This window comes from Mesocricetus auratus, unplaced genomic scaffold (genome assembly GCF_017639785.1).
Source record: "Mesocricetus auratus isolate SY011 unplaced genomic scaffold, BCM_Maur_2.0 Super-Scaffold_100009, whole genome shotgun sequence".
Taxonomy (NCBI): domain Eukaryota; kingdom Metazoa; phylum Chordata; class Mammalia; order Rodentia; family Cricetidae; genus Mesocricetus; species Mesocricetus auratus.
In genome coordinates, this window is record NW_024429193.1 from 11,914,930 (window position 1) to 11,931,925 (window position 16,996).

Below are 16,996 nucleotides of genomic sequence, written 5' to 3' on the forward strand. Positions count from 1 at the left end.
ATAGTCGAAGGTGAAGGCATCAGGCAGGGCTTACTGGTGTTGCATGGCAGGGTGGTACCAATGCGCAGAGCAAGGTGGTTGTGTTGTGTGTTCAAGGCCGAGGCTGAGGTGACGCTGTGTGACTCAACACACATGAGAGCTTCCAGGAACATGTCAGATTCAAGTCGTTGTTGATTTTTTTTTAAAGTTGAGTTTTGAACAGTACACCTTCAGAAAATGTTTGCTGTTGCTGAGTGTTTTGTGACCTCCACATTCTGTCCCATGACCCTGGTTTAGGAAACTCTGACCTCCATCTTGCCAAATTTTCCAAACTCTACACGGAAAACGCTACAGAATTTCTACACGAGAGACCCTTTGGAGGTTAGACAGGACACATCTCAGAGAGTGATTAAAAAAGCATTTGCCAAACATTACACAAGACTGATATATTTGATGGGAGCCAGTGAGATGTGGAGGCAAGACTTCTAATTTATCTCTTGATGTCTCTACATCAAATATTTGACAATTTCCCCAGCTTCACCTTATTACCATGTCTGAAAATCACACCTTTCATATTTCCAAGCAAACTATTAACAGACTGTTACACAGAACCTGTTTGAAGATAGAAATATTATAAGCTTGCTACCAGATTAATATTGATTAATTTGTCAGAAATATATTCCCTCTACTTGTTATGACATTACCCAATCTTACTTCAAAGAGACCCAGTGTCTCAGAGCTTACTGTAATGCAGCTGCAAAAAGTCAAAATAAAACAATGCATTTCTAACATCTTCCATAAAAATGACTCTGACACAAAAAAAAAAGAATTACAGGTGTATATCTTGATTTTAGTAAATCTTTTCATCAGTTCAATGGTTGTCCTGTTATTCTGCCTGGGACTGACATCAATTTCTCGCATTTATCTCTCTGAAAACTCCCTGAGGTCAGACAGCCTTAATAGCATTGTGTCCTGGGAACCATTCATAGTGCTCAGTAACCAGTAGATACCCAGTGGATATGGATTACTTCCCTAAGGTTGTGTATGTGTGATATTGTGTGTGTGTTTCTATGTGTGCATGTACATATGAACATGAAGGTTCGTGTGCACGTGTATGTGAAGCCCAGTAGTCAATATTCATCAGCTTCTCTCCACCTTATTATTGTAGACGAGGTCTCTTATTGAACCCATAGCTCAGCAATTGGCTAGGCTGACCAGCCATTGAGCTCCAGGAAGATGCCCATCGCCTCGCCCCCAGCGCTGGGGTTACATATGCAGCCACACTCTCCTTTACACCGGTGTTTGGTATCCATGCTCAGGTCCTCATCTTGCACAGCAAGCAATTTGCCCAGCTCTGAATGGGGGACGTCCTTCTGTCTCCGTGTTTCTCTTATTGGTTAATGAATAAAACACTGATTGTCCAGTAGCCAGGCAGGAAGTGTGGGCGGGGCTACATGATGAGGGGAAATTCTCGGGAGAGGATGCAGAGAGAGGCAGCGAGAGAGACTCCATGCAGCTACTGGGAAGATAAGACGCCAGGCACTCTCCGGTAAGATGAGGTCATGTAGAAATACATAGATTAATAGTAATGGGTTAATAATCAAAAGAGAGATAGCCAATAAGTAGCCTAAGCCATCAACCAAACCGTTTATAATTCATATAAGCCTCTCTCTACATGTTTATTTGGGGCTAAATGGCTGTGGGACCAGGTGGAACAGAAACTCAGTCTACACAGCTCCATTTTCCTGAGGTTTGAAACACCAAATGAATGTTTTTGTCTGTTTGTCATCTTCTATAATTTGTCAAGTTGTCTATCTCAGACATGGTGTAATAATACCCAATCGTGGCTAAAATCAACTTTCAATAGATCCTGAAGCAACAGCACCTAAGTTGTATCCTTCCCCAAAGGGATTTTTTTCAGTATAGCCTGCATCTTGTGATTCTACAGTGAATCCTAATCTTTAGTCCAATACTGTGATTCTGAGCATATTTATTAGACTATGATTTCATATAAGCCAAATCACCCTTGAATTTAATTTTTTAGTGGAGTTTAGATTGGTCCTTATCACAGGCTAGGGTACTAAATGTAACTCTTTATTGCCAGACAGAGAATATATACTGGTCCTGGTGATTTCATTATTAATTTTATGCAACTCTTTGACTAATTATACCACGTTACAGGTATAACAGGAAGCAGGCGCAAAATCAGAGGCCATGGAAGAATGCTGCTTCCTACATACTCCTAAATTTACTTCCTTATACACCCTAGGACCACCTTCCCAGGGATGGCAGTCAGGAGGCTGGACCCTACCATATCAGTCATCCATCAAGAAAATGCCCCCACAGGCTTGCCTACAGGAACATTTTCTCAACTGAGGTTCCCTCTTCTGAAGCGACTCCTGCTTGTTCAAGTTCACAGCACACCAGCTGTCCACACTAAAGGACACAGGCACAATCTAGACCAACAGTTCTCAACCTGCTGGTTTCAACGTCTTTGGTCACTGACTGACCCTTTCGTGGGGGCCACTTAAGACACCTACATGTCAGATGCTCACATTACAATCCATAACAGTAGCAAAACTACAGTTATGAATTGGCAACAAAAATAATTTTATGTATGGGATCACTACAGCAAGAGAAATTGTATTAAGGGGTCACAGCATTAGGAAGGTTGAGGAACCACTCTTCTAGAATGTACAGGTCTTTAGCTCTATTCTTACAATGTAGTTTCATTTCTCTTACGGGAAGGCTGAAGATTGAAGATTGGTCTCCTTGACAGGTAACATAGAAACAAAAGCAACTGAAACCCGGCATTATTCATTTTCTGTTTATATTATGCTATCATTCCTTGCTATGAAAAAAACGCTTGCTGTTCTGTGTTTCAGTCTGGGTGGCGTTATCAATATGGATCTTCTTTATCAATATGGATCTTCTTTATCAATATGGATCTTTATCAATATGGATCTTCTTTATCAATATGGATCTTCTTTATCAATATGGATCTTCTTTATCAATATGGATCTTCTTTATCAATATGGATCTTCTTTATCAATATGGATCTTTATCAATATGGATCTTCTTTATCAATATGGATCTTCTTTATCAATATGGATCTTTATCAATATGGATCTTCTTTATCAATATGGATCTTCTTTATCAATATGGATCTTCTTTATCAATATGGATCTTCTTTATCAATATGGATCTTTATCAATATGGATCTTCTTTATCAATATGGATCTTCTTTATCAATATGGATCTTCTTTATCAATATGGATCTTCTTTATCAATATGGATCTTCTTTATCAATATGGATCTTCTTTATCAATATGGATCTTCTTTATCAATATGGATCTTCTTTATCAATATGGATCTTCTTTATCAATATGGATCTTCTTCTTTATCAATATGGATCTTCTTTATCAATATGGATCTTCTTTATCAATATGGATCTTCTTTATCAATATGGATCTTCTTTATCAATATGGATCTTTATCAATATGGATCTTCTTTATCAATATGGATCTTCTTTATCAATATGGATCTTCTTTATCAATATGGATCTTCTTTATCAATATGGATCTTCTTTATCAATATGGATCTTTATCAATATGGATCTTCTTTATCAATATGGATCTTCTTTATCAATATGGATCTTCTTTATCAATATGGATCTTCTTTATCAATATGGATCTTCTTTATCAATATGGATCTTCTTATCAATATGGATCTTCTTTATCAATATGGATCTTCTTTATCAATATGGATCTTCTTTATCAATATGGATCTTCTTTATCAATATGGATCTTCTTTATCAATATGGATCATTGGCTTTTCTGTACGTGTCCATCTCTTTCATTTATTCCGAAGGTATTTCTGGATACCTGCTAATCACTGGATTTCATTTAAAGGGCAGGTGAGAGAGTCATGAAGAAGAAGATACAGATCTGTTCTCCAGAGTTTATCTCATAGTCTTCATAAAAGAAAATTTTAAAAAAGCAATTGCAGCATCAAGTAATAAATTGAATTGTACTACTGTTAAAAAAACTAGGGTGAATAGGGTGTTAGTGGAAGGCCTTGGGACAGCGAGGGAAGAAGAGGTCACAGGTTCCAGGGTGTCTGGCAGAAGAACACAATGAGTGCGAACAATGAAACGACAAAGGGCATGCTTGGCTCTTCACCGCTGTGGATAAAGCACGGTGACTGCGTGGGCGTGGCGACCGGAGTGCCAAGGGACGCAGAGAAAGGCAGGGGAAGGAGAAGAAACGTGAACAGGTGGGACAGGTTGAAAGCAAATAGCAAGACAGAAATGTGCGGCAGCCGTTTCAGAAGCTGCGTGAAACCAGCATGATGGAAAGCAGTTACAATCAGAGACTGCTGCAAGTCAGGGAGTGCGGGCTGAGACAGAGCCCTGGGTTCAGCACTTCCCGATGCAGAGAGAAAGAGAGAGCAATGGAGGAAGGCACACGAGGGAGAGGGGAGGAAATCAGAGGTTATCGTCTGGGTTAGAAAGTATGATATATGCTGTTTTAAAGAAACAGATTTCAAATCTAAAGTTTAAGTGCAAAGACGCAGAATGCTGACAGCAATAGAAGGCGAAAGACACGCACGTCATCACTAACCGGAAGCGACCCGACGGGACCATACTGACACTTAATAAGGAGAAGCCAAGAGAAGAAATGATGACGCTTAAAAGGAAGGACACGGGAAAATACAATCACCTTTATTGTTATTATGTAACGCGCATATCATAAAATAGCGTTTTAAGCCAGACATTGGTGGCGCACACCTTTAATCCCAGCATTCAGGAGGCAGAGGCAGGCGGATCTCTGTGAGTTCAAGGCCAGCCTGGTCTACAGAAGCGAGTTCCAGGACAGCCTCCAAAACAATACAGAGAAATCCTGTGTCGAAAAACCAAAAAAATAAAAAATAAAAAATAAAAATTAAATAGCATTTTAACCATGTTGAGACACATACTTAAGAGGCAGGAGCCGCTGGAAACTAGTGTATGACGTGAAAACTCAAGGCAAGGTGTGCAGAGCTAATGAGTAGCAGCAGGCAGTAACACAGCAAGGAAAAGCAGGCCTGTTCCACTCTTGCCTTAAGTAAGCAGAGCTTACAGAGACCACCGCTCACCCCAATAGCTGAGGAGGGCAGCCCATCAAACTGCAAAACCACCAGATCTTAAAACATATCAGACCACCAAATATAGATGGAACTCACATAACTAAACACCTGCCAGCCGTGGGGACAGACAGACACTCTTGCCCCACAGAGAAGGAACAGAAATGCTCCCACAGGCGGAACTAAAAACAAGGCGATGGAGGCCATTGTGCCCCTATAACCCATGCACAAGCACATTTTACAACGGCATCAACACTGAGTAATATGTGTGTATACCATTAAACAAAAAGCGTACTGGCCATTAAAGACTCTACAATTCTGGGAAGTATTAAAGAAGTACTAAATAGATGGAGAGATTAAGCCACATCCGCTTGTTAGAGCATGCAATCGTGTTCAAGTGGTGATTTTACTCAAATTGGTATGTGATTTAACCAGAGTGATACCAGTCCAAGCCCGCAAGAATTTCACAAAATTTGACACTTAGGTTCTTAAATTCATATGGTAAAATAAAGTGCTTACAGCTGACTAAAACACCCTCCTAAGGAAACACGCATAAAGCTGAATCAGTAATAATACTTGACATAAGGCCAGAGTACTTGATGCGCATTAGCAGAAATACAAAGCTACAATATTTGGTGAAACAGAGCACATAAGGAAGGCTTGAGAGATGGTTCAACAATCAAAAGTACATGCCACTCTGACAAGGAAGCAAGGCTCCGTTCCCAGCCCCTGAGACAGGCAGCTGAACACCTGTAACGCCTTCTCCAAGGGCTATGACTCAATGTTTGACTTCTACAGGCGTCGGCACGAGAGCACACACACACACGGGTATGCAGGCACACAGACATGCACATGCAGATAAAAAAAATAAAATGTGTTACATAAAAACGAGGAAGATTTTTATCAAAGTGCCAAGATAATTCGGTAGGGGAAGAAAATGCCTTTCAAATAATGATGGTATAGCAGTGAAGCATCCTTCTGGAAGAATTAATGATCCCTGACACTTGTCTCACTGAATAGACAAAACCTAATTTGAGACGGATTACAGAATTAAATGTAAGAGCCAAGTCAATAAAACCTGGAGAAGAAAATATGAAAGAACACCTCATCATTTGTGATGCGCAAAGACTTTTTTACATGAAGCACACACAAAAGTAACGGATCTAAAAGGCGTAGTGACAAAATCACTATCAATAGTAATGTTTCATTAACAATATACTTAATTTAAACAAGCCAAAGGGGAAGACACGCTACAGGAAACCCCTGGAATACAAGTCTAACAAAGGATTCGCATACAGAATACAGTTCGTTACTATAATTATTTTAAAAACTTCATTTTTAATTTTTTGAGTGTCTGGAGCTGGAGGGATAACTCAGCAATTAAGATCACTTTTTTCCATTCTTGCTGAGGACCCAGGCTCAGTTCTCAGCACCCACATGGTGGCTCACAATTATCTGTAAGTTTATCATACTTCCAATGGATCTGATGCCCTCTTCTAGACTCCACAGGCACCAGGTATGAGCACTGTTCCATATGTACAAGTAGCCAGAACACTCAGTTGCATAAAACAAAACAAAACAATCTTTTGAAAAGCTGTACATATGCCTGCTTGTGTGCGGTGGATGTCCATGTGTGTATGCGGCACCAGTCACCCAAACCAATCCACGTGGAGGCCAGAGACGGATGCTAGGATGTCTCTCCCCATGCTGCGTCTCCTTGGTGAGTGAACAGGATCTTTACTCAGCCTGCTCCAACTTGAGTGGCTGCCAAAGAAGCCCCTGGGATTTGGGTGTCTCTGTACCCCAGCTGGAGAGGGAGCGCATGTATTTGTGCTTGGACAGCGCAAGCGCTGCGCCCACTCACCGACACGACCTCCATGTTTTCAAGTGGTCAAAAGGCCCGAACAATTTTCACAAAGCACGGAAGTAGCCGGCAAATACTTGAAGACTTTTCACTCGGCAAACGCAAACGCAACTCAAAGTACAGTACCATTTCCCATGCTCCAGAACTGCCTGAAATTAAAATGCTGACACCACCGTACGTGGGTGAGACTGTGAGACAACCAGAGTCCGTACAAGGCTGACAGACGCACAAAATGGTGTGAGAATGTTTGAACACCAGCAGTTTCTTATAACATTAACCACTCATCTACTCTACTACTGGACAGTTCCTTTCCCAGAAAATGACCCGTGAGAAACAAAAACAAATGGCAACAAAACACCTGTGTTTTTAAGGAAACTTATTCATCATAGACAAAAAAAAAGACAATGGCCCAAACATCCCCAAATGTCCATCAACCTGAGATTAGACTAAAAATGATCACAGAAACATCTGCGGAATTGCCACACAATTACAACTAGGAAATAACAAACATGGATTGTTTATACAAGCAACAACTAGATGAATCTCAAAAGTATGCTGAACCAAGAAACTTAAACGTTTAAAAAGTTTTGTCCCTCTTACATGAACACACACACACAAAAATGAGGACTTAGATTCAAAACGTGATTGTCTGTGAAATACAGATTAGCCTACCTTGGGACACAAAGGAACTCTGGAGTTTGGGAGAAGTCTATACGGAAAATAAACTATGCTGTGGATATTCACATGGCTACTTATACACTGGCTACTTACATGAATCAGTAAAATAGGTGAGTGTAAAAGGAGCAACAGGTTTTATTTACAAGTGAATAAACTGAATGTAATAAAGGTTCCCTGGGCATTTGTGGTTAGAGTTAACACCATTGAACACACACACACACACACACACACACACACACACACACACACACAACACTAAGGGAGACCATATAATGAGAAAATCACACGCGAAGTCCCTGATTCTCATGTGCCCTCTCTAAGGTTTATGTCGGACTCAGTTCTCATTACAGTGGTCTTAAGGGTTGGAATCTTCACAAAGTCATTAAATTGTGAGAGTTCTGCCCTCATGAATGAATCCGTGCCTTATAAAAGAAGTAGAGAGAACTTCCCTAGTCCTCCATTTTTACCTCCTCTCCCTGTTGCCACCTTGGAAGTAGACAAACCTGATGGCATCTATATGTGGAACTTCCAGATGGTCAACACAACGAGGGATAAATTTTTCTATCTTTGTAAATGACTCAGACTTTGTTAATGTGTTCTTGCCACACAAACAGAACTGAAACATGGAGACAGGATGTGTGGTGATAGCCCTTTTGGAAAGCTCTGCTGCTCAGAAACTAATAAAAGCTTGAGGGTAGCGTAGAGTCAACATAAGAATTGTTGTTAAGCCGTAATATATTACAGCCCTCTGTACCATGAAAGAGATTCAGAAAATAAGGAATGTACGGAAATGCAGAAGAGGAGAGGGCACAAATGCCAAAGTGACATCTTAGAGAAGGGGAGGACCACCCAACATAAAAGTAGGAAATTCTCAGAAAAGTCATTGACGAACCATCTTGAGGTATTAACTATGTACCCCAGATTCAGAGAGACGGTGAGCTAAATGCTGATTGCTGGCTGGCATTTGTCCAGTTTCAAGACAGTCACTGTGTGCAGCTCTTCGTCTGTCCTCTGTCTGATTGTGTAAACTACTCACGCTGGATGATGTCAAAACAACCTGTACCTCTAAGCATGCGAAGGAGGCCCAAGCGGTAATTAAGGATGGGTAATGAATTTGGATTCAGAAACTGCAACAAAATGTTTGGGGATCTGATATCTTTAACAACGATGCCCAAAAGACAGGCACAGAAAAAAAGTGGAACGTTGTAACGCATCTTGGTCCTATCTAGCTTAAAAAGCAGAGTTGAGACCAGAGTAGAATAGTCATTAATTATCCCTTCCCCACCTGGAGCTGATTGAAAGACTGGGCTCTTACATAAGTGCCACAAATATCCTAAACTGCCTGTGATTTCTCTAAGCCTCGCTGATGTAGAATTGATATCACTAAAGCCGCATACAGGACTATCACACACACACAAGGAGCCTGTGTCCAACATCGACAAATACCCACAGCTTGAGATTAATAGTCAGGAATTAGGAGGGCAGGAACCTTCGATAAAAGCCACATGCGAAGGGCAGAGTGGATTTTTAATATTGGGGACAACAAGCATTAACTAATTTCTCCTACCGGAGTGCACTGTCCTTTAGTCTCTATTTTTGCTCCTAATTGTTCCTGCAGGTAGCAGGTTAACATGGACCACACTTAGAGAAGGAAGCAATTGAACGCGACATAGATACTGAAAGAAAGGGCTCAATAAAAGAGCAGCGTGTGCTCTAATCCGGCCCTTTACAGCACCCACTATCAAAGAGCTTTGGGGGTTTAAGGGGATTAGACACCATAACCCATCTGTCAGGTCATTATGGAAGGAGACCCTCCTGCTGCTTTCAAGGGAGGATGCCCTACTGTATATTATTATCATCAGGCGTTTACAGAGTGCTATAAGCAGCCAGCGTGCTTTCAGAACATTTCTATCTGCTGTCCCTCCCGAAGCACTGCCACCTCTAAGAATTATCTACAAAAATGGGGAAACCAGGCTGAGGTACCAGAAGATGGTGGCAAGTGTCTCATTCACCCAGAACACAGCGGGAGCTATGAGGGTAACTCAGAGCCTTGAAAAGAAAAAGGAAAAAAAATAAAGTTTCCTCTTTGAGGACACACCAGGGGTGTGAGATGAGGGCTGAGCATGGAAGCAGGTGCAGGGGAGTGCATATTAAGGCCACGCCCAATTTCCTCAGGTTTCCTTGCAGTCTCACACACGATTCCGTAACAAATGCCTCAGGGTAGTTTTCTGCAGACATGTGACGCGTCTTAACCACAGCTGTACGCCATGATTGGCACAGCTCCATGTGGGAGGAGAAGCAGACGGCATTGGAGCATGAGTGAGTATAACGATGGACTGATATATTCCGCTATCATTCACGCAACTGGAGATCCCAAATCTAGTGCATAACGAGGCAAAAATGAGACACCACATGCCCATTCGTCCATATTGCTTGTAATTTTCTAATTCAGCTTTAAGCATACACCCTGAAGAACAGAGTCAAAAGTTCAGTGCCCACTGTGCCCCAGCAAAGTTGTCTGCTACAGGTCCCAGGAAAGGAGTAGTTAGCATTGCACAGTAGCCTGGGGGTGGGATCATAATCCGACAGTTGTTTTTGCTTTTGTTTGTTTTTTTCTGAGGCCCCCTCCCCCCGTTCAAAAGAGAATTAATAGGATCATTTTGTGACTACTACTTCTGATGGGGTTACAGCTTTCATCTTAAACGGAATGAAACCTCAAGCTTATACAACAGGCACTTTTCCAACCAAGCCATCGCTCAAGCTCCTAGTTTTCACAACGTCCTTTAATCATAAGCTGATAAAAAATGATTTTTGACACTCACCCATTATCTAGTGATAGCCTGCCATGCAGTAGGCCCGATCTCTTTCCCAGTAAGATCTCAGGCAGACGAGGGTCATCATCTCACTCATCTGGAGGAAGGAGGAGGAAGGGTATGAAGAAGTATCCACAGTAGATTTCAGCTGGAATGCTTCTCCAAGGTCGTGAATGGGTAGGGTGAATGGAAGCCTGGAGGAATCCTTCCAGCGGGAGTGGGCATGCGTAAAGGCATCCGGGCAAGGATGTTGATAGCCTGCCGAGGTGTTTAAAGGGGGGTCAGAGTGCTGTTGGCTGTAGCTCTTACTTAATTTCTGGTTGAGTCAGAAGTACATGTCTTTTCCCCGTCTTCTGGCAGGGAAAATCCACAGCCCAGTGCCGTAGCACCCAAGTCACCGTCACATTGCCTCAACAGGTTTTAATTGTAAGGGCTACAGCCTGTGAATTCAGACAGTTGCGATGGTCTGTACATGATTTGAATATTCAGCTACATGGGAAGCCGCTGGTTACCTTCTTAGACTTTCTCTTACTCAACGCATTTCTTCTTTTCACACCACTCCCACGTCTGTACCTCCGGTCCCTCCTAACTCTCATCTGGACCACGGAAATGGTCTCTTGACTTGCTTTCTCATCACTGCTAGAACAACTTCTCAATTTATAGATGCATATGTCCTGATCCCTCTCTCTCTCTCTCTCTCTCTCTCTCTCTCTCTCTCTCTCTCTCTCTCTCTCTCTCTCTCTCTCTGTGTGTGTGTGTGTGTGTGTGTGTGTCTTTCCCTCTCTCTCTCTCCCCTCTGTTGGGGAAGTCCTGTGTATACGTCAATAAAGCACTGTTAGCCAATAGGAAAGTAAGATAGGTGGGACTAAAAGTCGAGGAAGACTCTGGGAAGGAGAAAGATAGAGAGTCAAGATGTAACACCATGGAGTAGGAAGCCCGGAAACCTCTCCCGTAAGAGAAATCCTTAGATTAACAATTATGGGATAAATACTTAAGTCAGAGCTAGCCAGTAAGAAACAAGCAAGGCCAACAGCTTCATAATTAATATAGCCTCCTGTGTGTTTATTTGGGACTGATGCAGCTCTGGAACCAGGCTGGCGGGAAGGCTTCTCTCAAGGAAAAGGTTTCCTTTTACAAAATGGTGTCAGAGCGGGATTGAATTTCCATGTAGAATGGCAAAAGCTTTAAAGGAATTTTAGAAACAGAAGAACAGAGAGAAGCACAGATTTTTGGTAGCAGCATTTTCTCAGGTGAGCTGTTTTGCTAGCAGCAAGCAGAGACTCGTGGCTTGCTTAAGGCAGTCATCCTGACTCAGCATAAAAAAAAAACCAGCAAGGTTCTTTTAAGAGGCTTTGCTAATGATTTAAAAGTTGTATGTACAGCTGGAAGTGGCAGTGACCTCATCTCCAAGCCGGCAGCTGGAGTCAGGCTTACGCCCGCCATCTTGGAAAAACCGCAGTTTAAAACAGCCGAGGTTTTAACAGATAAGACACTTGGCCAGAAAAACGTAAAGATTTACAGTAAAGTCAGACTTGGATGAACAAAACCTCTAAAGGTTTACAGTGTGTTTAATAATATACGTAAGATTGAGAGAGAAAACGAAAAGGCATAGTGTTAAATAAATAGAGAAGCCGGTTGTGGTGGCGCAAGACGGTAGGAATTACTCCAGAGGCAGGGGCAGGCAGATTTCCAAAGAGAAACCCTGTCTCAGAGAAAAATAAATGAAAGTAAAATAAATAAAGTAATAATTGATAAATAAATAAGCCACCTAAAGATGGAAAATACACAGAGAGTCTAGATACTGTACGCTATTATGTTTTCCAGTTTTTCGATTGCTCAGGAAGGAACAACTGCTAAAGTACACTTGATTATAAATGCTGCTGAATTAATTCAACTTATATCTTTTGAAAATGCCTTGACTTCAAAATTTAAGTATAAAGATATGTTACTTGGGAAAGGAGTTTTTATTTATGTTTTTACAGAAAATGAAAAGCTGAGGATTCCTTCCAGGCTTCTGTGGTTTGATGAACCAAGACCCCCGGAAGCAGTGGGCCAGGTGTTTCAACAATTGAGACAGCTAAGATGATGGAGCTTCACAGACCCTGAAAATAAGGACTTACACAGGTTTCTGAGTTTTGTCATGATCCCCATGGTATGAACAGCGCCCCCTTCCAGCACAAAGCCGTTTGGAATGAGCAATGTCCTAATTCCCATCTTGTTTATAAATCTTTGTTTTCATTTAAATGGGATTGTTTATAATTGGTTAATGATCACAACCAATCTCTTTTTAAAGGAAAAAGGGGAATTATGGTATGAGTATTGTTTTTCATTTAGTGATACAAATTCAAGGTCAATTTTGTGATATGTATGTTTCTCCTCTTGATTAAGTATTGTGCTTATACTGATCTTTTAAAATGTAATGCATAATTAAATACAGATTATAGATAGTTACTTATAATAGTCAGAACTTATAGTTAGGAGAGTTGGGTTTTCTAGATATAGAGAGATGTATTTGAGACAGATAGACAGTCTTCAAACCTTTCAAAGACCTTCAGAAAATGGCATTTAAAATGGTTTAGGGTTTTTCTTGACAATGAGAAATGTCTGCTCCTGGCAGCACCAATTACGTCTGAGAGGAAGATGGGCATCAAAGAAACTCGTTATGAAGTTTTCTTTCAACAACTGCTCTTGCCTAGGCTGTTTGATTGTTGCTGTATAAACTGGACATGCAGGACCCACAGGAAAGTGACTTCTGAACTCAGTCTTACAGGGTTCCTGCTTCATGAAAGAGTCTACGAGACTTTCTGCAGGACACAGAGAAATGACTGACAGACTGCCAATGCAGATGGACAGTTTTGAAATGTCCTACTTTGCTGAGAAATCTTCTGGATACATTGTGGCCTATGGACTGAAGATGGATGCCCCAATGTTACAGAGGAACTTTGGGTGACTGTCCAGGTAGCAAGATGTCTCTGTCAATCCTAGTGTTTATATATTATCCTTCTGTGGTCTTTGATGGAGTTGAAGACAGATAGTTATAGTTATAGTTTTCCTTAGTAATGATAAAAGATAAGCTACACATAGAACTTTGGACTCACAAGGATGGGATGGATGATATTTTCTTTAAATCTTGCTAAAATATTGTAACTATGTTCTTACTTGATAACTCTTCTGTTATATATAGTTTGACTATGTTAAAGTTAAGACCTTTCTTTTTGTTTAAACAGAAAAGAGGAGATGTTGGGGAAGTCCTGTGTATACATCAATAAAGCACTGTTGGCCAATAGGAAAGTAAGATAGGTGGGACTAGGAGTCCAGGAGGACTCTGGGAAGGAGAAACACAGAGAGTCAAGATGTAATGCCATGGAGTAGGAAGCCCGGAAACCTCTCCGGTAAGAGAAATCCTTAGATTAACAATTATGGGATAAATACTTAAGTCAGAGCTAGCCAGTAAGAAACAAGCAAGGCCAATAGCTTCATAATTAATATAGCCTCCTGTGTGTTTATTTGGGACTGATGCGGCTCTGGAACCAGGTTGGCAGGAAGGCTTCTCTCAAGGAAAAGGCTTCCCTTTACACCCTTCTCTCTCTCTTTTCTCTCTCTCCCCTTCTTTTGTCATCTCTCACTTTGCTCTCATTGCCTTTGTGTCTTAGCGGATGGGGTTGTCACTGCTCGCCTGCTGCCTGCCGGGCGATCCCCCGCCCCTGCCTCACTCCTTACTGGTCTGTGGCCTCAGCCTTAAATGACCATGTGTGATGTCCCTCTCCCACAGAGCCTTGTACCTTCTGTTAAGCAGGTAACTAGTCCATCCCACTAGACTTCCGTTGCACCCCGAACCTCTCTCTGCCACTGCACTCATAAACATGGAATCATATAATGCACGGGCTTCTGAGCTGTTCCCCTTTTAAAGCCCCAAGGACTCCCAGAACAAGGAGCATTTCTTGTCTGCCCATGACTCTGTCATCAGCGCTGAGATCTCTAACACTTGTGAACATGGTGTCAAGTGGTTCAGATGGGAACTAAGGGACATTTTCAAGGTTGCTGCTGAATCAGACAGAGCCTGGTGGCGTGACTATTAACATGAACGGTGAAGCCGAGCAAGCTGCTGAGGACCATGCCGTGACCAGGGGCGGTAAAGATGGCCGTGACCAAGGAGGAAAGAGGATGGAAGGCGAGCTAGGGGCTGAAAAGAGAAAGGACACAGACTCAGACCGTGACTCCGAACAGGACCAAGAGAAAGCTGTGTTCTAGGCGCCAGCTCTTTAGAGTTTCGGGTGTGGGGGCGGCTCTCTCATCCTCCCTGTAGACGAGGAATCTGTGTTTTCTGAGCTCTGCCGTGGCTCTTCTTCCTTTAGACCCCATGCTAGTGAGATGCAGGGTGAGCAGCTATTAGTCACTGTATGACTACACAAGGATCAATAGATGTGTAACCAGTTTATTGAAAGGGCTGAGCGTAATGAGTCCAAACAGGAAGCAGCTGTATTTTCCTCCTCCTACTGCTTTTCAATGTGTCAGAGTCCCCTACCCCACTCTTTCCTGACATGTCAAGTAGCAATCCATAGCTACTCGAATTTTTTAATGACAAAACAGAATTGGGTCTTATCTCCGTAACTACAAAACACTTCCAGGCAGTAAAAGCTATGCTAAATGAAATGTCTGATTCTCAGGTCTCATGCAAAGCTCCTCCCCATCCCATCAACACAGACTCAGCCCCTTGCAAGTGAGTGTGCTGTGGTCTTTGACTCCCCCTCTACTGACTTAGCCAGTTCTCTTGTGTTTCCAAATCAGAACAAGGAGCAAATGTCCAGAGAAAAGAACTTAATATTCTCCCTCAGATAATGTTGCTTATACTTTCAATTGACTACTGTTGGCCTCCCTGATACCATCAGGAAGTCCAAATGTTAACTTCTTGCAAGGACTGTTTTTGCTTAAATGCCTACAGATTTCTTGATGTGGACATGCTCTGGACAGCCCGTATGTTCACATACAAACATAACTGTGCAAACACACACACATATACATACACATGAACACACTCACATATTCACACAAACAAGCATACACACACTCACACATACTCACAAAACACAATCATATTCAGATGCATGCATTCACTGAGACAGAAACACTCAAATACATACAAAATAGCACACTCACACGTGCACACACACATGTTCTTATATACATTAAAAACACAACAATATATACACAGATAACACTCAATCAAGCACACACTTATTCATATACACAAATACACATAATCACACATGCACACACACTCATAGCAACACACACAAGACTCACACATTGACACACAAACACACATACAATCACAGTCTCACATACTCTTACATATTGACACACTCATCTATATTCACATTCACACTCAAACTCATGCTCTCATACGTTAACACACTCAAACACATGTACTCACACACAAGCACACACAGTTTTACACATATATACACTCAAACTCACTTATACAGTCACACAATCACACACCTCACTAATGTTCACACACACAAACTCACATATTTACACACTAACTGAACAAACACTCACACTAACTTCTGAACACTCACACTCACATGTACAGACATACACATATACACAAATAGATATTAATACATTCTTTCACAAACACTCATATATACATATGCACATGCACACAGGAGCCTACATACACACACAAAGGCACACATGTACACACAGACACACATATTCTCTCTCACACACAAACACACACACACACATACATCCTCAACCTTATTTTTTTAAGATTTATTTATTTATCATACATATGGTATCCTGCCTGCATGTATCCCTGCAGGCCATAAGAGGGCACCAGATCTCATTACAGATGGTAGTGAGCCATCATGTGGTTGCTGGGAATTGAACTCAGGACCTCTGGAAGAGCAGCTAGTGCTCTTAACCACTGAGCCATCTCACCAGCCCTGGTTATTTCTAACAGTCCACAGAAAATATACTTCTCTGACACCAATGATTAGAGAGGTGGCTAGTTTTACTTCTCCCAATGTATGTGACCTCATAAGCCTCCAAAAATATTGATAAATTCCCTAACACTCACAATGAATATTATTTTCTTTACCACACAAAGTTCTGAGTAGTCACAACACATCTGAAAAATGGAAATAACCAATGTGTTGTTTTAAAGTTCAAGGCAAATGTACAAAACCTATGGGCAAGAGTGTGAGAGTGAGAGCTTCTACTTGCAAGGATTAGTTTATTTTACCAGAAAGAGTTTATGTTTTTGGTTTTGGTTTTTTCTCAACTCCAAAACGTAGTTTTGGGAATTGCCAAGTAATAAAAAAGCAAATTAATGATGAAGCTCAGGGTCAAGATTATGCCATAAACACTAATTAGAGAGACCAAAAGATGCCAGGTCTAGAAGATTCAGAAACCTAGGAAACATAAAACAATAACGATGACTACAGCAATAATGAGTGGTAGAGCATAGAAATCATTGCGACCATTCTGAATGAGCACCAGAGAGCCTGAGAGAAAAGTATGGCGTGCC

General features: G+C 41.5%; 1 long non-coding RNA gene across 1 annotated transcript in view; it reads right to left on the reverse strand.

The window, feature by feature from the left end:
- Nucleotides 1–11,136, reverse strand: part of LOC110343050 — a 43,902-nt gene extending 32,766 nt beyond the window's left edge. The window contains exons 1-2 of the long non-coding RNA XR_005879147.1: nt 10,971–11,136; nt 10,468–10,716 (exon numbers count right to left, since the gene is read on the reverse strand). This is a non-coding gene — a long non-coding RNA (uncharacterized LOC110343050). The remainder of the gene's footprint in view (nt 1–10,467; nt 10,717–10,970) is intronic.
- Nucleotides 11,137–16,996: the final 5,860 nt, after the last annotated feature.